Source organism: Varroa destructor, unplaced genomic scaffold (genome assembly GCF_002443255.2).
Source record: "Varroa destructor unplaced genomic scaffold, Vdes_3.0 BEIS01000003.1, whole genome shotgun sequence".
Lineage (NCBI taxonomy): Eukaryota > Metazoa > Arthropoda > Arachnida > Mesostigmata > Varroidae > Varroa > Varroa destructor.
The window spans coordinates 39,964,231-39,991,742 of record NW_019211456.1 but is presented as its reverse complement, the minus strand read 5'-3'; the positions used below and the strand labels follow the sequence as shown (position 1 = coordinate 39,991,742).

The 27,512-nt window shown below is 45.5% G+C and overlaps 1 long non-coding RNA gene across 2 annotated transcripts in view; it reads left to right on the top strand.

The window, feature by feature from the left end:
- Positions 1-25,800, top strand: part of LOC147756944 (uncharacterized) — a 33,840-nt gene extending 8,040 nt beyond the window's left edge. Inside the window, exons 2-3 of one of the 2 annotated variants that reach the window (XR_015323835.1) lie at positions 1,383-4,814; positions 25,683-25,800. This is a non-coding gene — a long non-coding RNA (uncharacterized LOC147756944). Of the gene's footprint in view, positions 1-1,382; positions 4,815-20,182; positions 22,314-25,682 lie in introns of those variants that run through there. The other variant, XR_015323836.1, reaches the window with a different exon arrangement.
- Positions 25,801-27,512: the final 1,712 nt, after the last annotated feature.

Sequence of the window (27,512 nt, the reverse complement as noted above, 5' to 3'; positions counted from 1 at the left end):
ATGGCGCGCTTCATGCTTGCTCCGCTCATGTCTATCGTCCGAGTAGGACGATTCGTCGCTGGGTCGCTGGCTGTCTCATGGAGTGCTCGAAAGATCTTCCCTACTAAAAGCGTTTCCGCCGCCGACGAGCATCGAGGAGCCAAGGGACACGCGCCGGGAAGGGTTTCGAATTTTGCAAGCCTTCTGAGTTGCATTTGCTGCTGCTGCTGCTGCTGCCGCCACCGCCGCCGCCGTCACTGCTATTGGCGATATTGCTGATGCTGTCACTGACCCTCCTGCTGCTGGTGATGCTGATGCTAGCGATGTAGCGTACGAAAGAGTGATGGGAGGTGCGCGAGAGGAAAGGCGGTAAGAAAGAAACAGCTAAAAGCGACAGACCACTAACACAACTATGACTATCACCACGACTACTATGGCGGACAATTGGCCGAAGTGCCTTACCCATTCTTGTACCCGCATACTGGCCGCTGCGGACCGCGCGAGCTATTCGGTCAGCTGCAGCAGCAGCAGCGGTGGCTTCTACGAGCTACAAGCGGCGTTCCGTAGGACGGCGCCGCCATTGCGAGCTTTCTTTGGCTGTCTGTTTCCCTCTGTATCGATGTCGCCATGGGTCCAGGAGCAGAGAAGAAATACTGATTCGCTAGAAGGTTAGGTCGCCGTCGGACGATAGGCAAGTCGCTGTGTGGCTATCGTAGGGTCTGTGTAAGCAGTGGAGGACGGACGGCGTGAAAGTGAAAGTAGGCATCGAAAGGGGGACGAGGGCGATCCAAACGGAGGGATAGCATAGACTATGCTGTTCTTGATGCTGTCTTGAAGGATAACAGCAACAGCAGCCGCAGCACAGGGCCAGCATAGAAGGAATAGTAATAGGACTGTATTGGGAGTGCAACTGGCGTCGACACAGCAGCGGGCAAGCGAGCGAGAAGAGCGCGCGGTATGCGCAGTAGATGCTGGAGGCTACCAATAGAGTAGAAAGCTGTGGAGGGGGTCGTTCAGGGTAGTCGAGCGACGCGAGTTTTGCGATGGGGTATAGGCCTAAACTGGATGAGCATCCAGAGCAGCAGAAGCAGTAAGGGTTGCGCTAGTCCACACTGCGACGCCGAGGGGGAAAGGTGTAGGGGCGGACGGGTAGGTGGCAGACAACGCGCTGCTGCTCGTCGTATAGGCCTCCAGTATAAGGGTAGTTAGTTGTTGTTGTTTAGAGATTTCGATGAGTCACTGCTCTAAGCTGCTTTTGCTAGCTATCCCTAGCGTGGCGTCGTTCGCCAGCGTTCACTGTTGTTGGCTAGTAGCAGCAGTAGGCTCTTACCGCTGCCGGCGGCCAAGCACCCACAAGAATCCAAACAGCCTCTACTTAGGATAAGCATAGCTGTAACTTACAGGAAGAGCAGCACAGAAGCTACATGACTCGCAGGACTCGTAGGAGAGCAGGGGCCGCATCCGCACAATCATCAACAACAACAACAACGCCGTCATCATGACCAACATCATCGTGTCAGTGTGCTGCATCCGTCCGGTCGACCGACCGACCAACCGCCTGTGCGCTTCAGCCAAGCCGTCGTAGGCACCGCGCGCGTCCGCGTGGTGCATAACCAACGAAGAGGTTCGAGAAGATCGGCGGCGACAGCAGCAGAGGAATTGAACGGATGGATGAAGTCTGGTGAGGCTATGCCATGTAAGGCAACGCATGCCTCTTTCGACGAAGGCAGAAAAGTAGAAAAAGGGGCCAAAGGAGTGGCGGTAGTCGTGGAAGCAGTGGATCGGCTGATTGATTCAAAATCGGAGACATCTGCCCCTAAAAGGCTCAAAAGCGGGAAAATGAAGGGGAGGGACGCTAAAGAGGAAGTGACGAAACTGCAGGGAAGTGGTCGGTGCGAGACAGGGACGCTAGCACCTAGCCAGCGTTGAAGAAATCCGATGTCCGCAGGCCGTTGTGAGAGGCGACACCAAAAAGATATATAGACGGGAGCCAACTGTAACATCAACATTAAACATCGATGATCGAAAAATTGACAAGAGCGGACAAAACTAAAGAAACGTAGAAATATTTTTCACTTAACGGTACAATGGATCATGTGAAAGAAGTCGGGGCTAGCAAGTGGCTGAGCGTGCATATATATATATATATATATATACATGTTCATATATTATCTAGTAGAACAAGTTACCGTATAGCATATACGTGCTGAATAAGCATAGTTTGTGTGGAGATGTGGTACCTAATTTAGCTTGCATTCCAGACCTTTGTAAGACTAATTTCTGTAGGACAATACTATGTACTTCCTTCTTTGTTTGCAAAATTATTCGCGTTATATATTACCCTCTTCTTATAGACGAAAAGCTATACCCGAACTGTTTGCACAAAAGTGGCGCTGGTAAGTCACTTGTTCTTGTGCGAGTTCAAGAACACGAGTTTATAAGTAGCCCCATAATATGCACAAATGATCCATTGTATTACAGAATAACAAGAGCTAAAGAACGTAGTAATTAGAAAGTTAGAGGTGATATATAAAACATTGGGAAATTACTGTTTAGTACTAAACAGCTAGTATATGCATGAACTTTATTTTAATTTGGTTGTAAACAATCCTAGGTTTCTCTGAAAGAGGGCCTTGTTCAACGATTTCACTTAGTCCCATGTTCAAACTCTAGGACTGTGTGATTTTACGTCGATTTTTAAAGAGCCTTTTAACGCTAATATCGTGGTATCTATGTAGACACAATACAAAGCCTGATAGCTTTATATCGCACGGGGAAGGATATGGGGTGAACTGAATATGTTTTATGGGGGCAATGACAATGTGGAACCAAAACAGAACGTTCTGTTTAGATACATAAAGGCCTTTCCACAAAAACAATATAATTCATAAGCAAAAAGTTGAGTTTTGTTACATAGCGTTGCAGTAATATACATACTGGGGCGTTCATATCAACATTTTTACAATGTCACCTGTTCGTAGTCTGGGTCTGCTGGATGACAGATTCTACTAGAGAAATCACTGGCGGACATTTTCGTACCTGAAGCTTATAATTATCGGTTCTCAAGAACTCCATCTTCAAATTCGTGGTAAGCTTCTTACTGGACAACAAGTGAGAGAGAAAAGTTCTAAAGGGGAAGGAAGATTCTCGAAGCTGGAACGCGTCTGGGCGATCCTACAGACGATTGATACACATATCAGTTGAGTTCCTGTATCAAAATGCTGGAATCATTCATTTAAAAACAAGCTTTTTTCATCTATCTGTTCTTGATTAAATTTCGATCGTCCGACTCTTTCACACCTTCAAATGTTGCATAGGTTTTATAGGTTCATTGTATGGTCTTGTTCATTCACCGAGAACTAAAAACGAACGCATGCCAAAATGACATACGGTACGTTCCAGCTTAGATGTCCCACTGTGCATATTTTCTCACAGCATCAAATCTCAAAAGAAAATACATGTTTGCTACACAGCCTCTTGCCCTATTTCGACATGCATTCTTAGAGCTAATCTTGACAAGTTCATTCTAACTCTGAGCCCGCACTGAATCTGATCTTACGTTAATTATCGCTATAAACAGTGTGCCTGTGCACGTTCATTTAGTAGCGATACTTAATTAAATGTACCTGGTTCAACCCCTGATCGATGATGGCAGTCGATTTGGTATTCATCGCTGCTTGAATTCGCTATATCGGTAACGCTATGACATCATCACGACCTAGTATCGTATCCATGCATTTATAGATGAACTCACAAAGGAATGAATAAACGAAAGAGTTTTGTTGGGGGCGGATCAGCTATAACATCGTCGTCGCCTCATATCATCCCGATCTCCTCTCTTTCTTCGTGTCGCTACTGCACACGAGTACATACACGGAGTACATAGCGGCGGCGATTGTAATCGTCGCAGTAGTAGTGTTAGTAGGCGGACGACGATGCCAAGTAGGCGTCACTGGACCAACCAATGGCCAACATTTGGCTACTATCATAAGGACAAAAGGGCGGGGGGAGGATGTCGGAGATGCCGGCATCGGTCGAGCGGGACGCGGGTGTTGGGGGAATTTTTAAGGGTGTTGGTGTGTATATGGGTCTGCTTTGGGTCCCGTGTGGAGAGGCAACCACCACTGGCGCCGCGTTGGGGTCTGTTGGCCGGTGAAAGAAGCGTCTTCGTCGGAATAGGGGGACGAGGAGTGATGGGCGCCAGAGGGAAGGAAAACGAGTGGAATACGGGCTAGAATAGCTGTTAGTAGAAACGATAGCTTACGAGCGACGAAAGGGGTCATTTTACGAAAAGCGAAAATGACGAAGCTCGCCGCACCACCATCAGCAGTAGCGTCATAGCAACTGCAGCCACTGCTGTCGTAGTATGTGCAGCAGCTACACTATCGCCGTCTCCTAGCTGGCTAGCTAGCCAGCCAGCCAGCCAGCCAGCCTGTCGCTCAACCAACCAAATAAGCAAGCAACCTTTGTAGGCTAAGTCGTCGCTTACAGGCCTCTTCCCGTCGTTCTTTCCGCCGTTCCATCCCGTCCATTCCATCCCTTGCTCACTCACTCGTTCGACAGACCAGCCCGATTGCGCGCCCGCTCTGCCAGTAGTCCCTTCCGTAGTTTTCCCAGGCCTTCGTTCGTTCCTCAGCCACCTTCAGCCGCTGCCCCTGCACCGCCACGAACACCACTACCCATGCTCACTCAATGCCACGACAGCAACAACAGAAGCAGCAACATCTACGGACGAGCGGCGGCACTATTTGGACTATTTCGACTACGGAGGCTTCTACAACGACGCTGCCAGCCCGAGCTGTCGGAGCAACCGACGAATCCGAACAGCGTATAAGGTGAGTGTTCTCTTTCTCGCTCTCTATAGTATAATCCGTAAGAGGCGCAAGTGTGCCAGAGGTAGACGGAAAGGATCGTGGGATAGAAGGGGTAGTTATTATAGTTTGCGGGAACTGCTCTTGAGGGTTACTGGCATTGGAAAGCATTGAAGGAGTCATGGGCCAGGCGCGCTTGGTGGCTGGTCTCCGTTAGCTAGTTGGATACTCTATAGAGTTACTGTTACTGTGTTGAAGCCGCAGCACCAGCGGCAGCAGGAATCACCTCGTCCTGGCTTTTACGAACGACTAAACGGACCAGCAGAGTCAGTCACGAACACTAGCAGCATAAGCAGCAGCAGTAGTGTTACAAGGGGGCTAAATTGCGCTAAATCTGGCTACCACCCTATGAAAAAGGTAGGTCTTGCTAGAAGCTTGTAGCCCCCATTACCTTCCCTATTTGGTTTCCCTAGCCTATCTGGCCCCCAAACGGCAACGAAGGGATATTGTGAAATTTTACGATCGCCGACTAGCCGTCTTAAAATGGTCGGCCACAACCATTTTCCTCATGCGTCCCAGTCGTGTGCAGGAGCCAACAGGGTATAAGAGGGAGCGCACGCGTTGCGTTCGGTCGGTTGGACTACGGCAGACCTGAGTTAACAAACTCTCGAACCAATATCGCACCATGCCCCTATCGGTGTGTCGATAGGATGTATGCAAAATGGCCTGTTAGTATAGATCACTATAAGTAGAGTGGAGCGAGGAAATTTTTAGGCAGCATTACTTTCAACAGTCAATGGTCAGGGTGAAAGGTTTACCAGAGAAGGTAATACGTGATGGTATGGAGGAACGCCAGCAATGATTATACCGACCGTTTTAGTTAAGCGCAAGTTAACCTATGACCGAGCTTACCGAGAAGTCGTTCAAATTTTTTGCATTTCTAGCGTCTATTAGCAGAGTGAATACCGTAGTTTTTCAACATATCACATAGCGATTTCCCTTCTATATACAGTTTGCGGTCCTTATTTAATTCTAACACGGAGATGGGCGTAGCCTTCTGTTTATTTATAACTATTATTAGTAAAAGTTTTTGAGAATTAATTCATCACGTTTTTGTGCGCTGAGTGACCATCCGCCTGAATCCAAACGTAGCCTATAACAACACACGAATGTAATAAACAACAGTGCACCAAATGCGCGCCATGTCGGTCTGAATCTATACGTTGTTTCTCTTACTTGTCTAGGAGATGTCTTAGTTCTGTTAACCGGTCACCAGTTATTAAATCTAAACGCATTGTGAGACGCGGCGAAGAATCATGAAACCGAGCACTTGTGCTAAATGTTTGTCCAACCATGACGTCCCGGAGACCCGGAGCAGCCGGAAGCCGTGACGGTCACTTCCGCTCTTTTGGGACAATCCAGTGGGCAGTTGAACGGCGAAATCTTCGCTGCCCAAAAAATTGAGCTACCAAGTTCAAAAGACATGCGCAACAAACGTCTGCAGTCAGAGTAAACTGATGTGCTCGTCTAAAGAATAGATGAAAATGTCGCCATCTTCTCGGATCTGGTGTCTCCTCTAGTGGATAGTTGTTGAGGAAGTTTGCCCTAATGGAAATGGTTTTGAATGCATTTGCCATTCAATTAATGCAGATGACCATCATCACAGAGAAGACGCTCTGAGACGGTTCCACTGTAAACAATTGGTAGCCTCAAAGATAAGCTGAGTTAGCTTCAGCTCGCCATTCGAAGCGAAGCTCCTTACTTTAGTCGAACTCTGTCGTTATAAAGATCATGATTATTACGAATGATGTTTTCAAACGTAATGACCGTTTAAATTGATGAAGTTTAAATTTTCTGCAAAACGTTTGCTTAACGTTCAGCGAAGTAAAACGCATACATGCGGGGAGAAACAAAGACCACCTCACTTTTTCCTATTTACGTGTCTATAGCATTTTTGTTCTCCTGCTACTTCGGAAAACATCAAATGAGGACGCTCGGTTTGCCAAATCTTTTACCCTATACATCACAGTTCTGTACCAGCGTTCATATCGGATACAGTTTACACACCTTGTCACGCACCTATACACATACATAAAATTTGTTGAATACTTTATTAATCCGTTGCTGAGATTACAGTTCCAATAAATATTATAATTATAGGCGAATAAGTATATGCGAACCGTACGGTTGCTGGTTTGGTCTCTTTCTTTTTCCGTGATCTATATGTTAAATGGGCATAGACGTCTGAGTAGTTTACTACTCTCAGCCGCTTTCCTGCCTTGAGTCCCGAACAGCAGCTGAATTTTCACCTACGACAGCGGCACTTTAGTAGCCGTGGTAGGTAATATGCAAAAAAGCCCTTATGCATGCATAGAACAGGCCAGTTTGTCCATCGGCCTACTTCGGGGGTCTGCTGAGCAGCCTTCCCCTAACCTAGCAGCGGAGTTACCCCTAGAGAGCTCGGTCGCCCTTTGCCCGCTCTACACACATTGACACACACGGACACGCGCATGGACCGGCCGGCAGGATCGAGAGACAGGCAAAGGGTTCAAACGGATGCTTTTGCTGCTGCTCGACGAACGAAAGGCCGCAAGCGACGGGAGCGACGGATCAGAGCCGCGGCAGGCAGGTGGCAGCGGGCATCGCGAGTACCGGTAATAGAGTATGGTCGCCGAGGCGTTGGACGACCAGGCAAAACGAACGGAGGGCATGCAACGAGGAAGGCAAACCCCTGCTTGTCGAAGAAATAAGGGACTAGCATAGAAGGGGATTCGATTCGGGTTCAAATAAGTTGGGGTTAGTTGGTCAGGCTGGTTGGGGATATAGGGGACAGGGTGCACTGATGGGTCAGAAGAATATCTCCAAAGGGGAAGTTCGTGCCGGGGCTGCAATTGAGCGACAGGGGTGACTGGACGCTATGGATGAGCCCGTCAGTGTGGCGCGTGCAACCCACTGGAGGGTATATCGTAGGTGACTATGGCGCTGGCTGTAGCGGCATCGCCGTAGGAAAGGGTAGTAAGCAAGTGGTAGACTATGCGGGTTTTTGTTAGAATGCGTGTCTCATCGTCGTTGCATCGTCGCTTCCCGTCACATCTACGAGTCCCTTCTACAATCCCCATCGTTTCTGTTGCTGCTCGTCCTGTCGCCGCTATTCCGCTGCTGGACGCCCTGCTTGGATGCCCTGAGGGTCGCGAACGAGTGAAACCGGGTGAGTGTGGGGAGAGAGCATCTGATGCAAGCGGAGTTGTGAAAGCCCCACAAGTCCCGAACATCAGACAGAGAGAAGGGGTCCAGGATAGATGCGTAATTGGGGCTCAGGTGAAGCATAAGATGCACGACGAAGCTCAACGCCGCACCAAGGAATAAGCTGGAATGAATCGAACAGCGAAAAAAGATAATAGCGTAGCATAGACAGTGTGCTCTCATGCTCCGGGTAGAAAGAACGACCGAGGAGGACCCCTGGCAATAGACATTGTATGACAACATTATACTATAAAAATAGTGTATTGTTATTGGATTGCAGTCAACTTGATATGTTTGATGCATACATACGTGCGTTTCCGCTATTTTCTGTTACATGATTGCATCCTGCTTGTTACTAATATAAAAAAAAAAAAAACAAAAAAAAACTCGTCGTTTCAAGCGGTTGGCGTCAACTCATGTTTGGTAAGTATATTTCATTGGCCCAAACCACTCCGATGTAACAATGTAGAATCACTCAGTATTCGATTTTATGAATATAATGTGGTATCGATTCACCCAATTTCTTAGTCCTACGAAAATGATTTTAATAACATTGGAATCAAGATCTCGTTTAGCTTCTGGTAATTGGCCAACGGCAAGAGTTACCTATAGACATCGACGCAAGCTACAAAAAAGTATGAGACGAGCATCAATATGAAGGCATATACGTTATACATAGAATACATCGGCGTTAGTGTCCTCTAACAGAAAACATATTGCACCAAATAATATGAATCATTATATCAGTAAAAGTACTGCGTCACTGGCGTCTTTGGTTCCGTCTCCTTGTGCGCACCTTACTTAGGCACACGTGGCAAAAGCCATGTATGTTTGATTTATGCTTGTATGTGTATCTGTGAATGACATAAATACCCTTACCATTATCACAGTTCAACTATTAGTCCTTGCAGCCTAATTGCCTGGCCACCAAACTTATTCAGCCATCCACCTATCGTATCTCTTTCCTCCTGCCTGTTGAAGAGTTAATGCACAGATACGCGGATTCATTCCGTAGAATCAGCTGCTACGAAAGTCAGCAGTACGTGCTGCTAGAGTACCTATTATTGCTGGCTAGGAAGTCAGCTAGTCGTCGGAGAGTTGCTCAGCTATTTGTAATTGAACTTTCATTTAGACCATCGTTATGTGTGTGCGGGTCTGTACGTATGTGCGGATGTACGAGGCGGTGGGACCGTTTGGAGGCTGTTTTACCTGCTCTAATCTGGGGAGCAGAGAGGCAAAGGGAAGGATTGCGACAACCAAGAATAACAAAGGTGCTACCACCTTTTACAGCGGATGGCAGATAGTGTGTGCGGTCGATAGGTCGGGCATTCGTTCTATGGTTGTGTCGCGCTGAGTAAATCAACCAGGTAATATTGCGAGGTTTTAAGGCCTCCTGAGAGCACAGGAACCCCCTGCTCTCACACTGTTTACTCGGTCGGCGGGCCTAGTAGGCTCGCCCGCATCTGCGGCCTGACTGGCCTGCCACTTCTTCAAACGCTCTCATTGCCACTTCGTGCTTTGTAGTAGGTCCGTTAGTCTCCTACTATAGCACGATACAATACTGCGGGCATCGTTTGCAACAACAGCATCGCGCTATTTCAACTTGGCATTGGCGGTGTTACGGTGGCTAAGTTGGCTAGAACAGCGTCCACATTGACAAGCTATACTAGGCTCAAGCAGTAATGGTGATGCTGTCGCTCGGTCGGTAATGCTTTAGATCTTGAAGCATCGCCGCAACCGTGCTGTGGCACTCACCAACTTAGTCGATGGGTCCTCACAGGCCCGCTACTGTTGCTGGCTCAACTGAAGGCCCGTTTCGTCCGCCACCATCTTGACAATGATGGATAGAAGATACAACAGCCGAACGGCACCGAAGAGAGAGAAGGGGAGAGCTCTTTCTTTAGATCTTTTCCCCTACCTTGTTTCTTACTCACCTACTCTTTACAAAATCCCTTATGTAGCCAGGGTGTATCCGATGCAAGGGCGGAGAGTGTGTAGGCAAGCACTGGATTTGGCCTTTAGCTCCTCCATCGCTAAATAACAACAGTGAGCGGTGTTGCGAGCAAAGCAGGCCATGGCAAGTCAGTTCAACTCCTCGTGCGGCCGTTGCCACCGTAACTGACTCGGTGAGGCCAGCAACTTGCAGCTTGCCAATGCTTGAAGCTAATTCACAATTCGTCCGTACTCCTCTCCTTTTGCGGACACCACTGCTGGGCTGTCTGCCTAGTATACGGAGCCTGCACCACCTCGAAGTGCGTGCTTAAAAATTGAAAATACTCTACGATGGTGAATATGGCACCGACACACAACAACAGCAACGACAACGACGAAGAACTGGAAGAAGGGGAGGAGGTGGCGGAAAAAGATGACGACGAAGATGCTTTGGCAACGACGGAAGTAGCAGCGGCAGGAATGTCGTTCGGCAGGGGATCAATATGCTGCTTTTTGGACCTGTTTGTATTGGTGCCCACGCTTGCTTGGTCGTCGACCATGCTGGTCTCCCGATAACGACGATAACGACGACGACGACAACAACGCCTCAGGAGAATGAAGGCAAAAACGAGGATAGAGAGATCGAGAAGAGAAGGGGCACGATGAGATGGATGCGCGCGCGGCACCGTTGTGGAAGAATAACTTTGGGGGCTTTCGATGGGGTTGGGTCGGTGGGTCGACGACGAACGGCAAACTAGTCGGTTCAGCTAGCTGGCTGGCTGGCTTCTCAAGGAACTGCAGGGGGCGGTGGCTTGTGGTGTTGGCAGGGCGAGGGAGTATCAGGACAACGCAAGTTCTACGAGGCGCTTACTGGGTGCATCAGCAGTAGATTCTAGGGAAGGGTGCCAGTGCTGCTGGAGACCTCGGTGAGAGGATTGACTACGACAGGCGCGGTAGTGACATTGAGCGGCGGCCGGACCGATACATGACTAAGGAGGAAAGGATACAACAAAATTGAAATTTCTGCTGAAGCACAAGCAGCCTTGTCGAGTACGTTGTAGAAGCCGGCCGTAGCTTCCGACTAGCAAACAGCTAGTCTCTCGCCTCCTGAGCAGCCCATCGCTTGCCGGTACATAGACCCCAAGCAGTTCGATGCCCACAAAATCGCTGAGTGATCTGCCATATCAGGAACGGCAGGCGTTTGTCACATGTACGTCTTTCGTTGCTTCTTGTTCCGTTGCTGCTGTCTTCTCAGCAGCCGTCGGGCCTCGCGCTTGTTCCATCCGGCCATTTTGCCTCTTAACTGTTCCACCGCTCTCTTACTGACCCCGACTTTCAGTCTGTTTCTCAACGAAAACAACGCTGATAAGAGTAACGAGTATGCGTATAGCAGCAAAGCGTGGACCAGCATATACAGGCGAACCGGGAATCGTCTATTGCCGTCTGCCGCTAACGTTTAACAAATGAAATGGCACTCAATGAAATTCCAAAAAGCCAACGGAAGATAGATTGCGAGAGAGGCAGGGCGCGGGGGGCAGGGGTGCAGAAGGAGAGAGCAAACGCTATGAGAGTAGAACTAGAATAAAAGGGTACAAAAAGGAAAAAAAGTGGAATGGCTGAGCAAACAGAAGGGCCTAACGACCCAATCTGCCGCTGACACTGTTCATACTTGCAAAACGAATATAAGCAGCACCTCGAGAAGAGATCTCATCAAAATGAGAATGGAAGATGTTCATTCAAATACGCGGCTAAATTTTGAAGTGCACATGCAAGAACCACGCGCACGTCGCTCTTGGAGTCGACTTGATCATACGACATTGTCTGTAATATGATTGCTATAAGGAAACAAAAATCGAAAAGATGTACATACCATGTAACAACGATCGTAGTGAAGTTGGGAATTGAGGGCAGGGGACAGGTTTATCCGCGTCTGAAGGCCAAACTAGTATTGTTTCATCTTTTTTTTGGCGTGACCTGGACGCAGTTGCTGATTTGTATCAGATCGATTTGGTCTGCTAGAGAGCAACCAGAATGTTTCTCTCTATTTACGATCCAAATTATTAGAGTAATGATGTTTTACAAAATTCACAGAATATCCTTATATCTGATCGAATTAGTGATGAGAAATGATACAAGAGCTGACTGAGCATTTCATTGAGTGCCCGTTCGTATACTCTAGACACAGTCCCAACTATCGGCCAGGCGGACTGCATAGCGAAGCAGGAAGCCTAGTTCTTCGAGTTTATATAATTAGCTACATATAATATTCCCAAAATTGACTCTTGATCAAACGCAGGCTGGAAAACCAGGGTAGCACATATGTGAGATGGCCGATGAAGGTTGCCGCGGACCAACATAGGGTACGCTACCTACGTAACACCGTAAATTAGTTCTGGTGAAGCAACGCAATCTTTAGCTCTGAAAGTGTACCGCTATGACAATGTTGACATTAGATATCGTATCAAAAACACATTACGGTATAAATACAAACAAGAAATATGAAGGGCGTGCCTTGTTGATTTGCCCTTGACTTGGATCTCTGTCTGTTACGTCTGTGTTATGCTACGCATAGCTTCTTCTATTTCTGCATGTTACAGGTACTTTCAGCATTCGAGACAATTTATTTTTAGTGGCTTCGTCGTATTATGTATGATCAAATACTTTCCTTGGAGCTTCTGGTTTTTTCTTTCTTTTCTGGCTCTTGTAAGTCAGCCTTCATTGGCTAATGACGCTCAACTGGGAGGAGCTGAATACGAAAAGTTGTCTCCGACCACCGCCGATTGGTTACATGGCCGCAGAAAACAGGAATCGCTACGTGTACACACCATTAGTAAGAGTAAAAGCCAATGGCGGACATCATCATCATCGGTGACCGCACCGACTTGGGCTGGGCTCGATGTTTCTTCAAAACGTCTTTGTAGGGAAAGGATTTGGCTAGGGATAGGCGCCACTCGGTAAGTTGACTAGGTCCACACCCAAATAGGGAGTAGCAAAACAGTTGATAAAGCCATCTCATTCGCTCGATCAGTCAGTATTCGAGGCAAAATGGCCAACATCAATAGGCTAAGTACCCTAGAGCATCATACATCTATGTAGATAAAATACATTTCGCTTATGTAGATGCTACCTGCATAAGATTCATTTTTAATAATCGAACTACAGAGAACTATCGATATATGCAACCTTAAATGATGTACGGCATAAAACATATATACTTCAGTGACAGTGAATTGGACAAAGCCAGTTAACTGCGCGTTTCGCATATAGGTCTTCAATGCTTCAAGCAGTTTTTGCATACTGTCGAATCTTGACATTCAAACGAATTACCCACGTACCCATTTTACCACGCAGATAATAACTGCTATACCTCAATCAGAGAAATTACTTTTTGAATGAAGCTGTATTATTTTCCCAAACTTTTTTCTGTCCTCCTAGTTAGCTTGATCTACTTTTAAATCTTCCCACCATATTTTTTTTTCTATGGATCTCAGTATTATTCGCTCAGGTCGTGTTTAGTAGAAATTGTTATGAGATTAAGCCTTCGTCCTATTGTCGTGCATTCTATCCTGTGAACCACCATCACAACTACTATGGCGTCGAACCTGGTCATCGGCCGCGATGTCGTGTCGCAGGTCCAGTGGCGAAAGTGAAGAGTCTGAGCACCGATATTCATAGGCGCCCCAGATGGTGAGACTTCGCTTCACTCAAAACCCCCTTGTATCTGGGCTTTCTATAGTTTGTCCAACCAATCGATTATGGTCTTAGCTAGTGCTGCTTTTACCTCCGTCAAAGACACGCAGGGAATGTGAGAGAAAGTCGTGGACAGCTGGTCTTCTTTGCTTCTCAATCTTGCTGCGAATGCTGGCCTTTGAGTGGCAGAATGGTCTATTCCGGCCACGCACGACGGCGGTCCGGCTGAGACGCTGAGAAAGACTGGCCAGTCTCCACCTCTGTAAAGTAAAAGGAAGTGGCTTGATATCGTCATGCCATAGCGCCATTACAGAATCCCTACCACGATCGTCGAAGTGGCCGGTCTGTTCAGGCAACGGTTCAGTCGAGGACAGCTCGTTGCAATACCCGAAACCCTGTGTCATCCATGGCATGCGTAGGCTATCATGTAGCTGTCAATGATACCGTCAAAGTACACAATATGTGCCAAGATCCTAACATGATTCCTTCCGCCTACCAGTCTCCCCATGTTTTTCCAGCGCTGGACATAGTATCGTTCTCAATTTTTTCGTCGTTGACTAGAAAGTCACAGCTCTTTATATGACAGTGCGTCATTAAGTTCCATAAGTATCAGACTGGTTCCCTTTTAAAGGGCTGTAGTAAGTGAACTACGCCGTCACTACTCAAATGATTGTTACAAGACTCACCGCATCGATTTGTTTCAATATGTAGAATATCTCCTCCGACGCCCACAGGTAGGCGATTAGTAACAGTGTGATCATAACATATTTCGGTTTCCTCGGCGAGCTACTCACTGATTTGGTGTGAGAGGAATTTGTGATGGCAGAAACTTCCTTCCTTGAGCTGTTATAGGAAAAAGTATAATCTAATATATAGTGTGTAGTACCGCACAAAGCACTATTTAAAAAAAATCGACTTTTGACCACCACAGTCGCTTGTCAACCAAGCACCTAAACTTTGTTGAATGGCCTGTTTCTTTGTTCATTGAAATGCAATAATGAACAGATGAAAAGGTCAAGGTTCTGGTGGGTGATCCCCTACGAAGTAGTACACACTCGCAGAGAGTTGGGTTCGTTTGTTGAATATTACATTCGCTTTCAAAATGTTGAGAAGTAACACTTTTATCCGCCTTCCCCGTTGGTCGTCCATAACACTAACGTCGAGAACGAATCAAACGCCCGTCGTGATAAACATCATAATGTTCACATACAAAAAGTTACTACAACATTAACATGTCCCAGCGCTGTAACATGTTGATTTTATCAGCGCATTTTCGGTTTAATTCCTATGAAACGGTGGCACACTTATAAACAACGAGTAGAGCTTGGCACGACTCTCTGAGTTCACTTTCGCCGCCTGTGCTGGCGTCGCGTGCGCTCAATGTGTCCTTCTTGTCCTCAACGTGTTTCAGCTGCCCTTTCCCTTCATCACAACTCACCACTGATCGCGGGTCTTCGGGGCCTCGGGCTCATGACCGGGTAATGAAGCCTCAACCCCAGAGTCCCCAACCTCTAGCCACTTTCTAAGCACCTCCTACACATCTGGTCATCATTTTCCGCTGCTGATTTCCGCGGCTACTCTACAAGATCGACAATGGCAGCTCACTCGTTGTGGCCACGCTATCATCTGTCCATTGGTTCAATGGTGAGCTAATGTACGTCGTTTTTATCCTCAGGTTTCGTCATGTTCAGCGTACCACAGCGTAGCTATGATAAATACTAACCTTTCAAAATACAAGCACGGGCAAAATTTAAAGTGAAGGTCTACCAAAAATGTCTATTAAAATCTATTTTATTTTATGAATAACATCATACTACTCTAAACCTGACTATGATCATAGCTTGTGCGGCATTTCACCATGAGCACCCATGTACGTATTATAGATGAAACGGACTATGCTGAAAATATACATAATCAAAGTTCTCCCATTGCCTTAAACCTTTGTACCTATGCTGCTGTACTTTAGAGACCCCAATGGGGCCTTAGGTTCAACTTTCGCACGGTGGCGCCAGCGGTACAGCACAAGCTACGAAGCCACATGTCTAGCCGTACATTTCGCCGTAAGTCGCGGGGGAGACATGAGCACAGAACAACCACGACCGCAATGACCACGTCGACGATGAGGACACCAGAGTAGAGCAATGCAAATAGAAGCGACGAGATTAAGATCCCAGCTACTCCGAAGCGTGGTCCTGTGACTGCTGTTGCTGCTACTGGCCGCAGGCAGACAGGCAGCAACTAAAACGCTTTGTTTCGCCAGACAACGAAGAGCAGAGAGCTTTAGGTCAGGTACGCGCTGCCCTACCCCCAACTAAAATACTTGTTTCTACGATGGTCCCTCTGGGGGGTTTCTAAGACCGTCACCAGCACTATCACTAACACGAGGCGGCCAGCAACGACGGCGGTCGCAGAAGATCCGCCACTCCCCGTTCTCGTCTCAGTTTCGCTCGTGAATAATATGTAGGTCCAAGCAATGAGCCGGCGCGCTAGGGCCAGTTAGCCAGTCAGGTAGATAGATACCAACCGTGGCTGGACAGTGTCCTTTCGTAGTGGAGAAAGCGAACACCACGCGAGCTGGAATGACACGCAATGACAAAATAGGGAATGGTGGCGGCAAACAAGAGTGCTGACGAGCGGTGGCTAGTCGTGTCTCATACACAACGCAAGCAAATAGGGGTTTAGATAGATATATAGAATAGATGAATGCAGGGTGCTGTGAAGGAAAGAAAACAAGAGCGCTCAGGGCGGCGGCCGCATCAGAAAGATAGTAGAACGATAAGTGAGACATGATGCTTTGCCGCGTCCTTCTTTAAGAGATTCGTGCAAGGGGCACGGTGTGAGCGAAGGGTGTCTGACCAAAGCGAGCTGGTAGATAAACATAATAGAGCACAACGTCAACTTTCACGGCAACTACCTGCACTGACGGCCACAGCTGTATGTTCACTGGTCGCTTGGACTGTTTCCATTTAATGAGCCTCTGGGTCATACATTATTAGGCATGAACAAACACACGGACATGTAAAAAAAGTATATATATATATATATATATATATATATATCTCGTCCCTTAAGGAATCAACAAATAGCAAGACCAATCAAGTGATTGCTATATGCTAATCTTCAAAAGACATATAGTGCAGATATAAAAGCAAAAGACTTAGTATACCGATTATATAGGTCATAGTACGAGTATATAGGATCATAGTACGATCTTTGTATTCTACATAAATAAAAACTAAATAAATCGGATCGTGTGGCCGCAATGCGTTATAGTGCCCTGGCCAATGTTATCGATCGGTACCACTCCGTCGCGTTGGTCAGCGAGTCGAAAGAGTGTGTAGAGCTGCCGTTACGCTAGCCACTCCCACAATTTTCTTCGCTTCTAACGCTCAGTATCACTTTCGTAGGCCTGATAGGGCGCTACATTTCTCGCCGTCCAGCCCCGCCTGTGAGCTGCCTATTGACCGCTGTCCATTCTAGAGTTCAATTGGAGTACTCTTTCGTCCCGCCCCTATTGGATTTGGCCATTACGCTCCAAGGATACATTTCGACCGCTTAGCAACTATAGCTTCGAAGATACCTATATAAGCTGTTCTATTTGAGCCCCCATAAACAAGTACTGCTTTCACCGACTGATATGCAAATCGAATAAGTAGCTTCATAAAAAGGGATGAAACGGATAATTAAGCTTACATGACCTTATAATTAATGAGCAATGAGTTTTATGATGATCTTGTTTCGTAAAGACGTTTGTTTATATATACATATGTATTAGGTTATCTAAAATGTTTATGACAGGAAAAAATTAAAGATCTTTTAAAAAAATACATCATACTGGAGTATAACCTTCTTTTTCAAGTTGTCCATCAAATGGGTCTAGCCAAAGCTGCCGCTCGCTAAGCGCGGTGTTTTTGAAATATCCTTTAAATTTTTCTTCCAAGGCAAATTAAGCGCATTCAATTATCTAGATTTTTTCGGGGGGACCAAAACCGCTCAACACCTTATTCGTTCGATAAATACGGAGATGATGGAAACGAAGCCTGTGTAGCTTAAATCCATCCATAGCTAAGAGCATTGATACGTTTCTATTTATAATTCAAATCGTGAATTTAGAAGTACGTAAAATTTGTTGATATAAACTATCAGTCAGAAGTGTAAATAAGCTTCTTACTAACTCAAGTGCTAACCGCAAAATATGCTTCTTATTACCCTATAACTATAATCTACGCTGGATGGCAATGTCGGAGCATTTCTGAAGCGTTGGCTTTTTTGTTTTTATTGATATTTATAAGGCGAATATGAGAAAATTTCATCAGTGCCAGTTATAATTTAAACTTTACGTACTAAGGATATTGGCTAAATACGGACCTACTGCATCATAATGCATGTACAGACACGGCTTCCTTCAGGCTATTTTCTGACCCTGATACCAGTGCTGCGTGCCCGTATACGTCGGCCTGAATCTTATAGATCTCAAGCGATACGACATATTTCTCCAAGTCATAAGCAGTTGTCAATAAAGTTCGCCCGTATCCCGTATTGTTCCATAGCTCTTGTATTGCCTTCCAAGGGTGGCTCCGGGTGGTACATTCTTGGACTTGGACTCTCGTTCTGTACGCTTGACCGTCCAGAGTAACGAGTTCAAGCCTCAAAGGAGTGAAGCGGCTCAGTGGCGATTAAGCGACGAAGGTCTCTACTTCTCGTTTAACCGAGCAGGAACTCTATGCACCTACGAAACAAGGGGATTCGTTCAACGTTCAGTCTTTCCTTCGGTAGGTATCTCTCGCCCTCTGTTTTTTTTCTTTGCGAGAAAGCACTTCAAGGTGCGCGTCGAAGTTGACAAGCGCTTGGTTCTCCGAACGATGGCTGGTGGCCGCTCTATCTTTTGCTTTTCTTCAACCAGCGCAAAAGTCCGAGCTGTTCTCAATGCTGCTTCACTTCACTGCGGCGTGGTAGAAAAAGTTAGACAGACTTTTCAGTTGGGGTAACGAACAAACGAAAGACGGACCCACTGGGACAACGAGCCCAGTGGCTAACTGCGACCACGTCTCCATTATTTCAGCGCCCCCGAGCGGAATAATAGGAATAAAAACTACTTTCTGTAGGCTAGTGCCGTGGTCACAATCAACGGTGGTTGAGCCCCGGCTGCCGTTGCTGAAACACCTCAGCACGTACCTTCTTTCTCGATTCAGCTGTTTGCCTTTAACACACACAACGTACATAAATATGTTTCTAGTTTTCTCAGCTGTCTCTTTTTATACGTTCGCAAAGATTTAAAATGCTCGACTAAGGAAAACACTTGAAAAGCTGGTGAAAAGTAAAAAGAAAATAAGAAATGTTCCATATGATAGATTCAGTGGGCACTATTCACTTAGAATTTCGCTCATTATCAGAACATTATCAAACAAGATACACAAAGAAAACGGTAAGTTATAATTTCATCGCTCCCAGCAAGGTCTGCTATTAATACTCATAGAAATACGTAATTAGGTATTTTGCCTTCATATAGAAATTATGTTATTCTTTATTTATTATTAGTTATTATATTAAAGAAATTATAACAGTGATTCATGTAGCTAACTAACAAGCGTTGTTAAAACAAAACTGTTTAAGACTGGGTAACATGGTTTTCCATATTCAAATTCTGTCCTGCACTCATATAAATCCCACCTAGTGTATACGGTTTCTGGATTCAATAGCTCCTGTCGTAAATGTTATTATAAAACAGAAAACCAGATGCTAAATGAAGTATCTCGGCGACATTATCACATGTCTACAGGTACATATATTCAAAAAAGTTCTTGAAAGCGTGCTTCCAGCATTGAAGTGCATACACCTATATATTATTAGCGAAGTCACAGCTGCAACGTTTAGGTGAGTAGATTTGGTATACGGCGTTTTCTTAGCAGTCAATTCTTGTTGTGTTAGCCAAAGGAATGCCACTCAGGTTGCCCCGCGTAATGTTACTTTCCTGAACATTGTACAGCGTCCTGCAACACGTCTCTTCATTCCTGCCCAGTGCTTGTTGTTCCTGCGCAAGTTGCCCTCTCGCTAAGTCGAGGCTACAGAAAAGCACCTCCACTTCGCTTCGTTGAAGAGGACGGACAGATCCGCAGCGAGTAAATAAAATTCCATTGCCGCTCGCTATAAAAGCACTAAAGTGGCGTAGATCTCGTAACATCTGACGTTCGTGGAGAGGGTGCCACGATTGAGGGGGCCATGATAGTCAACGATGGAACTTAATATCAAACCCTCAAATTGGAATAATTGTATTGTTTCTCAGATTACATTCGATATGTTCCCGCTAAGAGCGCGCCATCTTAGCTCGATTAGCGTTACTGTAAAGAAGAAGTGATTATACCATAGATACGTAGCAATCCACCACATGATGATTTGTATAACGTATAACGACAGCTGTTCGTACCCCTTACACCTGCATTATGGCAGTTGATTTTAACAACGGAAAAAAGTTACCGTCATCGACATAGAAAAAATCCTTATTTGTTTGTCACGTTACCCTCTTTTAGGCCAGGCTATGAATGGCGTCCCATGAACTGATCATAGAAGTCCTTCCTCGTCCCTGAGGTCAAGATGTTGATGTCTCTCTGGAGGCCCCTCCGCTGGCGTGGGAAGTCCCTTGCATCAAATGCTCATTGGGGAGAAGAGGACCAAAAAGCGGACCCGTAAATAGCCGTCGAACGCGTACACCGCCCAACTGGCGCTTCGGAAATACGAAGGACCATTTTTTTGCAAAGAGAATATGGCCAAATCTCAGCAAAACATAGAACGCCCCGTCGATGAACACAAGACCTTTGGAGAGCGTCCTCTCTGATCCTCGCATCCTACTAAAGTATCCGGGTAAAGCATCTACACCAGACAAAGTGGTAGAGAAAGGTCAGTCAGCTTTACATTCGATGAGGTTTGTAATGTACACCACACCTTCGCAACACTTTGCCAGTACATCTAGTTTTCATCAGAATCCATCTTACTATCATTAGCACCTAATAATATGACGGTCTATGTAGGCCCTGTCAAAGCTGATTCGCGATACCTCACTTAGTCCATATATTTTCCATATATCGACACGCTTCCCATCAACGAACTTTACAGAATTATCCTGCGGCAAGCTTGTAATCATAATGATATAAGCCAAAAGTCATCTTTTGATTAGGAACTTTTCTAGGATTCGTCCATGTCCATGCAACAATTTTTTACCTCGACACACAGTAGTTCAGTCCAAGGCCTGAACCTCTTTTACCTACGACCTTCAATCTCTTAACTCACAAAGGTACGCGAAATGTGTATTTCTGCCTTGAGCGATATGCTTAAGGGGGGGGGGGGGGTTGAGGACATAGGCACAGAAAAGACTCCAACCTGGTATTAAATGCCGCTTGCCACAAACAGAAAGTGTGCTAAAGCAAAGGTCAAGCACTTTGACTTGACCTTGTGCGAAAATTATCCTGTATTCATCAGTGACGATGCAAAATAATGCAGTCGTCGATTGAAGCCAACAAGGCCTGATCACTACCGCAGGCCCTTCATAACGGGCATTGATGTGCCATTGTTCTATCAGTCTATACACACCTATACACCTCTTTAAATGAGATCTGTCCATTAGAGACGAAGCAATAAACTGCACCGTTTTCGTCCCTTCTTGGTTAACCTAAACGACCGATGCAATCTGCCAAATGACTGCTTATGTCAGCAAATGGATAAACTCTATTTCCGTATTCGTTTTTGCTAGCGCAGATATTTTGAATGTTCCTCATGTTTATGAACATGAATATATATATACAACAGTTCTACCTGCGCCCACTAGAATTTCGGATAAAATTAAAGCGGTTACGGCTCTGCTAATCTTTACCGTTCGTTATCTCTTCAAGATTACGTTCGGGAAGCAGTGTTATTTTCGTTTATTGACCTCGTGCATTAGCAGCGTATGACACGAACAGTCAGTTCTCTTATTGTATGGCTTATACTTACTACACGTATTGGTGTTCTCGTTATTCTTCAACCGGACCATGACGCTGATTCATGACGATCGAACGACGGTGTCCAGTATTCATTAATCAGAAATGGTGATCGACACGTCTCAAGCACAACCTCAGTTCGATCAGATCCATATGATCTCTATTTCACACATTACTGGTAATATTACCAGTAATGTGTGAAATATAGATAGGATTCAGACGTGAATTATTTAGCCATTCAGTGCTCGTTTCCTTCTGTGTTTTACGGCTCAGAATTGTATTTTGATACGAAAACCTCTGCCATAGAATGCACCTTGAAGAGTTTTTTCTAACCTCCACTTTCATTCGTATAAGTCTCATACAAAATATTGCAGCCCAACTACACCTAAGAAGAACGGTTCTCTTGTCGAAGGTGACGAAGATCCGAATATATTGCTAAATACCCAATAACGGTTCAAAATGTTATTTCGTAATGAAAGCATAAAATCGCAATATCCACTTACCATATCATAAAGTGTTGTATCACAAAATTATAAGTTTCAGGGTAATATCAGGCTAATTCTTTTTTAAATATGTACTTGAGCTTCATAAGCTACGATCCTGACCCACACATTGCCAAAAATCTTAGATCATTGAGCGAGGATTGTCCTTAAATAAGTAAATAAAGTATTTGTTATAAGAAATGTTACGGTTAATTGTTTTTTGTGAGCTTATATTAAGGAATTGACTAAATTTAAAAGTTCTTATTTCTCCTACGTACCCCCTAAGGACCTTTAAGGAAGAGTTGAGCTCACAGCCAATGAAAGTCATGCATGATCGCGTAAGTTATGCTTTACCAAGGTTTTTTAGGTTTTATATTGAATCGCACATGCTTCCAATGTTACACTTCCAACAACGTTCTCAATAGGACAACAGCCTCCTACAAGGCCGGTCCTCTTTTTTTGCAGCGTCATTCCTTTACAATTCAACTAGCTTTATAATTCCTATATAGTATTTATTGATCATGGTGCATAGAGGTTATACGTATGGACCAATCTTTGTGTGCATGCCTTTCATATCTGCGTTCGACCATGTTCTATATAATGGCTGTGGATGGACCATCAGCTTACTACGGCCGCTGCCTCTTCTACTTGTCCATGTCGAGTCTTATGAACTCGTTTTTCCCTTAATGATCAACTTCCGCCCAAAAGATGAAGGACAGTGCGATGTCCTGGACGCGTGCGATCGTAACGGCTGTGTTAGCAACATTGGCGACTGCTAGTACAACAACAGCGACCGAATGACATCCTAGCCCTTTCTGTTCCGGTCTCCCCCTTAGTTGTTCTTCGTGGGACCTGGGAAGACTCTTCACTGCCAGACAGGGTAGGACACGCATGCACACAAAGAGGACGACACATTGGGTGTCTCATTGATGATAACGAATCATCGATGCTCGCAGCAGCGGCATGCTGTGATTGCTGCCGTTGTAGTGGCTTCGGGCAATCTCATCATGTAGATGGCTGCGGCAATGCTGTCGATAGTGGCCAAAGTGTAGAACGGGCGGGCCCAGAGTGGAGCCGGCGGCCGTCCACTTCACAACAGCCACAATAGCGATAGCGACTATAACGATCGGTGGGCTAAAAAATGGCGCGAATTGGCGTGGGCGAGTTATACGGGGCGAGCGGACGTCCTCTCGCTCGTCACGCTGCCAGCATAATCTCTAGCGTGATGCTGCCGATCACTCTTGTAGTGGTGATAATGGTGCTGAGGTTGATACTGATATCAGCAAGATCGCTGTCTTACAACCATCTTGCAGCAGAGAAGTATCGTAAAAGTCGCCGTTTGTAGAGAACGAGTTGCAAGAGTACAGGGGAGACACTTCCTTGCAATATGCAGCCTTGGTAGGTTTCAGTCGCCGCTGCCCTGGCCACGCCAACGTTACGGCCGTCGCAGACCTGACTGGACGCGATCTTGTCAGCCTACTGCTGTCGTCAGTGTGCTCACTGTAGGTCGAATTGTGTGCCGACTCAATATTGGTAGTGCTGAAGGTTGCAGCTACTGCGGTTAAGACGAAAGGGACTGTTTCGATAGAGTCAAGCGACGATGTCGTCGCCGGCGCGATGACGCTGTTGTGCCCGACGGACCCGACGGACGAAGTATACGGCAGACGATGATTGATGAAAGGCGATGACGCGTGCACTAACAGAGAGAAGGAAAGGGAAGATTGTATTTTCCTTTGGACGACGGTTTTGTAAGCGACAGTGTCGCAACGAACCCTCGTTTTTGCTGCAACTCCCCAGACAGTCAGTGGACCATCCAGTTTGCGGCTGCCAGTTCATCGGGTGCGCACGGGAGAACATGCCACTCTTTGTCTGTGTGCCCCATATTCCCCTTCAACAGCAAGGCATCGCGGACGGGCGATCCTTAAAGATGTTCGAGTGTGATACGGTGTACGACGGAGTAGTCGCGTAGTTTTCAAGATTTTAAAATCACCATCGATGCTGGTCTCATTTCTGTGCCTAACCTGGTTCACCTCTGCGAGAGATGATCTTTCATGTATCTTTTGTTTTTCCATATAACCGTATGCTGTCACATAAGTGCTTATATTCGCATGAAATTATTTTGCAGTTAAGTACGAATAACCGTAAAGAATAAATATGTATACTATGTTGTGTGTTCCCACTGGATGGGGCATCCGTTTGTTGGATTTTAACTGGCTGTCAACAATAAGTTTTGAATAGGTTCCATTAAAATAACTTGTCTAAATAGTTTTTACTTAGCGATAAAGGTGTCTGATGCATGGAGTATATCGTTGATGGATCAAGTAAAATTTAAAATTGTACTTTCAAGTTTTGCGGTAAAAAAAGTGTTACTACCACTGCGCCAACTTCTACGTACGTTCGCACATTTTAGAGAGGTATAATGTAGATAGATAACGAAATTCGTCGCTCCCTCACATCTATTCAGACGCTTATTGAGCCACGCATACCGGCCAATCCGTTAAGTTGTACTTCAGCAAGCGATCGGGGCTCAGGCAGCATTGACACATCCATACAACTCTTCTAGACACTTCTGTAGCCTCTTTACCGAGAAAAATCGCAGGCCCAAATCTTAAGTGTTGCGAAGGCCTTGTCCGGGCTCAGCGTTCCTATGTGGACGACAAGAAGCGAGTATACAATGAGAGGCTGTGCGAGGATTGACGCTAAACTGGCAAAGCTTACCTATAGCTACACCTCTCTTCCCTGGGTCTTGTTGAACCCAAGACAGAAACGGGCGACGGGGATTGTCTTCACCACTCGTGCGCTTTGGGTAGGCGAACACTACAGGCGGGACAATGAGAAGTTAATGGGTGGTGCATGTTGCAACCCGTCTTGCATCGCACTATATACTATATATATACATATATATATATATACACAGGGGGTAGTTTAGAAATTTTGAAAAGATTGAATGGCCGGATTTGAGGTGAGTCTTAGAGAAAACGATCGACGATGTACACTACATACCAACAGCAACCGGAGGTAGCGATGATATCAACAACAATAACAACAAGGATAAGCAAGTAGTTACTTTCAAACATCCTATTTCAAAAACATTTAAAGCAGCCTTTAAGAGGTTTGTCTGAATTAACATCACAAGTTTGTAACCAGGAAGTTCTCGCTATAGATAAATCATGACCTAGTAAATATTTCAGGTTATCTTATACTGTTGTTATATTTTGCAATTTTATTAAAAACTGCAGAAGTGGTTGATAAACGTTTGCTAGCAGGCAAGGTTGTTTTGTTGTAAATGTCAGCCTCGTATAGTAAGTAGTAAAAAATAAAAAAAATATAAATAAATAGATTATAGAGTTAAATAAAACTGTTTATCCTATGCACATGCGCTTTGTCCGAAGATTTTTTTAAAGCAAACGCCAGCTCTGACTAGTATTAATGATGACTAAATTTAATATAGTATTTTCGCTATTTACCGCAGTTTCCTCGCTTTTTTTAATGTTACCTTGCATTTGGTGAGCACTTTTATCCGTTCAGTTGGTATAATCTTTAATAAATAATGCTTCTCTTCTATTTTCTTTTAGAGCAACCAGTTTTCAACGCCACTTGTCTTCGTGTGTCCCTTGTTTTTGACACGTGACATTATGGACATCCGAATCACTATTTAAATCTTCACAGCAAGCTCAATAAATATATTTACAAATTCTTCAAATATCTGGCTTATTATTTGACTTTAAGAAAGAAACCGTTCTATTTGACCAGTTCGTAATGTCACAATCGTTGTCTTTTTGAGGTAGTTTGATTGATCTGGCGGACGCGCGAAAGGAAAATCAAATTCCATACAGGTTTATTGTCTACACAGCAGTGAATGGCGTGCGATTGCCTTTGTGGCTACAACGTCCAATAGTTCGGTCCATATCACCTCGTTTCCCTTTGCTTCCGACCCTCGTCGCTACCGAATCATTTTTATTTGAGCTAGCTACGCTTTCTTCTGCATTTTCCATTTTTCTCCGTGTCTACCGACTACTACACCCCGTTCCACCAGGCCGTGTAGACTCCCCAAGAGTCCTTACTCGTATTGCGGTCCTCTGTTATACTTTGTTCCTTACAACCCTCTTATGCGTAGAGTCGTTTCGTCATCTTTATGTCCCCAGGGGTAGTACTCACCGGCTATCGACAAACTCGGCGACTGTGATCAACTTGTTTGCGAATAAATCCGTGGCCGCAATATGAATACAAAACACGCGTTCTGCAATGCGGACTGCACAAGTAGCGAACTTTGCCAACTGTGCATTAGAAGTTGCCAGCAAGTTCCCAGCCGCCAATGGACCCAGTAACTTTAAGAAGTTTGGCGCTCGACGCCTCGCACCCAATGTGATAAAATTAACGTTTATATTTATTTGTGCAATGCTGAGCCGTTACGTGTCTAAGTACTAGGAAGTATTGAAATTTTAAAATATGAGATTTGCACGAGCGACTCCCGTAAGTTGTACTTAGGATGCTACTATGGTTTTCAGCCAATTTAACTTGCTTGCTACAAGTTTCACATATGAATTAGGTTTAGCAGCCTTTACAGGTAATTTGCATTCTGTTAGGCTGTCAACGAACAAAGAATTCCACGGGGTGCCCGTAACGCCGCTTGCCAGCTCCGTCACTTCAGTTGTTCTGACCGGAAGTTGAAGCTTCGTTTCATTTAGGCCAAAACCCTCTATGTTTCGTAAAACTCGAAATATAGAATATTTAAATCCAAATGAGGTGGTGACTCGCTGGCCTTCTACAAACCGGTTACTCCCCGGAAACTCTTTTACTTAAATATCTTATTCGATGTCCACTACGAAGAACGGGGTCGCCATCGCCTCCATCAGGAACACCAGAGAAGATAACACTCCCTGTAAGATGATTTAGAGCGAAGAATTCATCTTTAGTTCGTTCGATTCGCGCAAAAGCGACATCTTTGGTGCGCTCATACCCACTATAACGGTCGCAGCCGAGTTTTGTCCCGTCCTCTTTCCTCCAGACGATCGGATCGCTCACACTGGGATGCGAGAAAAAAGAAAGGGCCTACGAGTTCGGAACAACTTCTTCCATCGCAACCCAGAGCAGGCTGAGATTGCAGATGCGGGCGAGGCCGTACGGTTGGTGGATACATGGTCCGACTCTCGAATCTTGAGAAAATTTGCGAATTTTTCGACTTCTTTTCGCACTTGCTCCTCGCACTATCCACCTCTCCAAGCGATGCTGTCTTTGTGGCAGCAGTCTATCTCACGGGATTTTGCAAATTTTCCATCTTCTTCAAATCCGTCGAGTACTTCGACCTCTTTCTTCATTCGTCTTTGCGCTTGCTTGCATGCGGGATCGAATGAATAACGCAACAAAAAGAGAGCCAGCCACTCAACCTGTGGAAGACAGAGCGT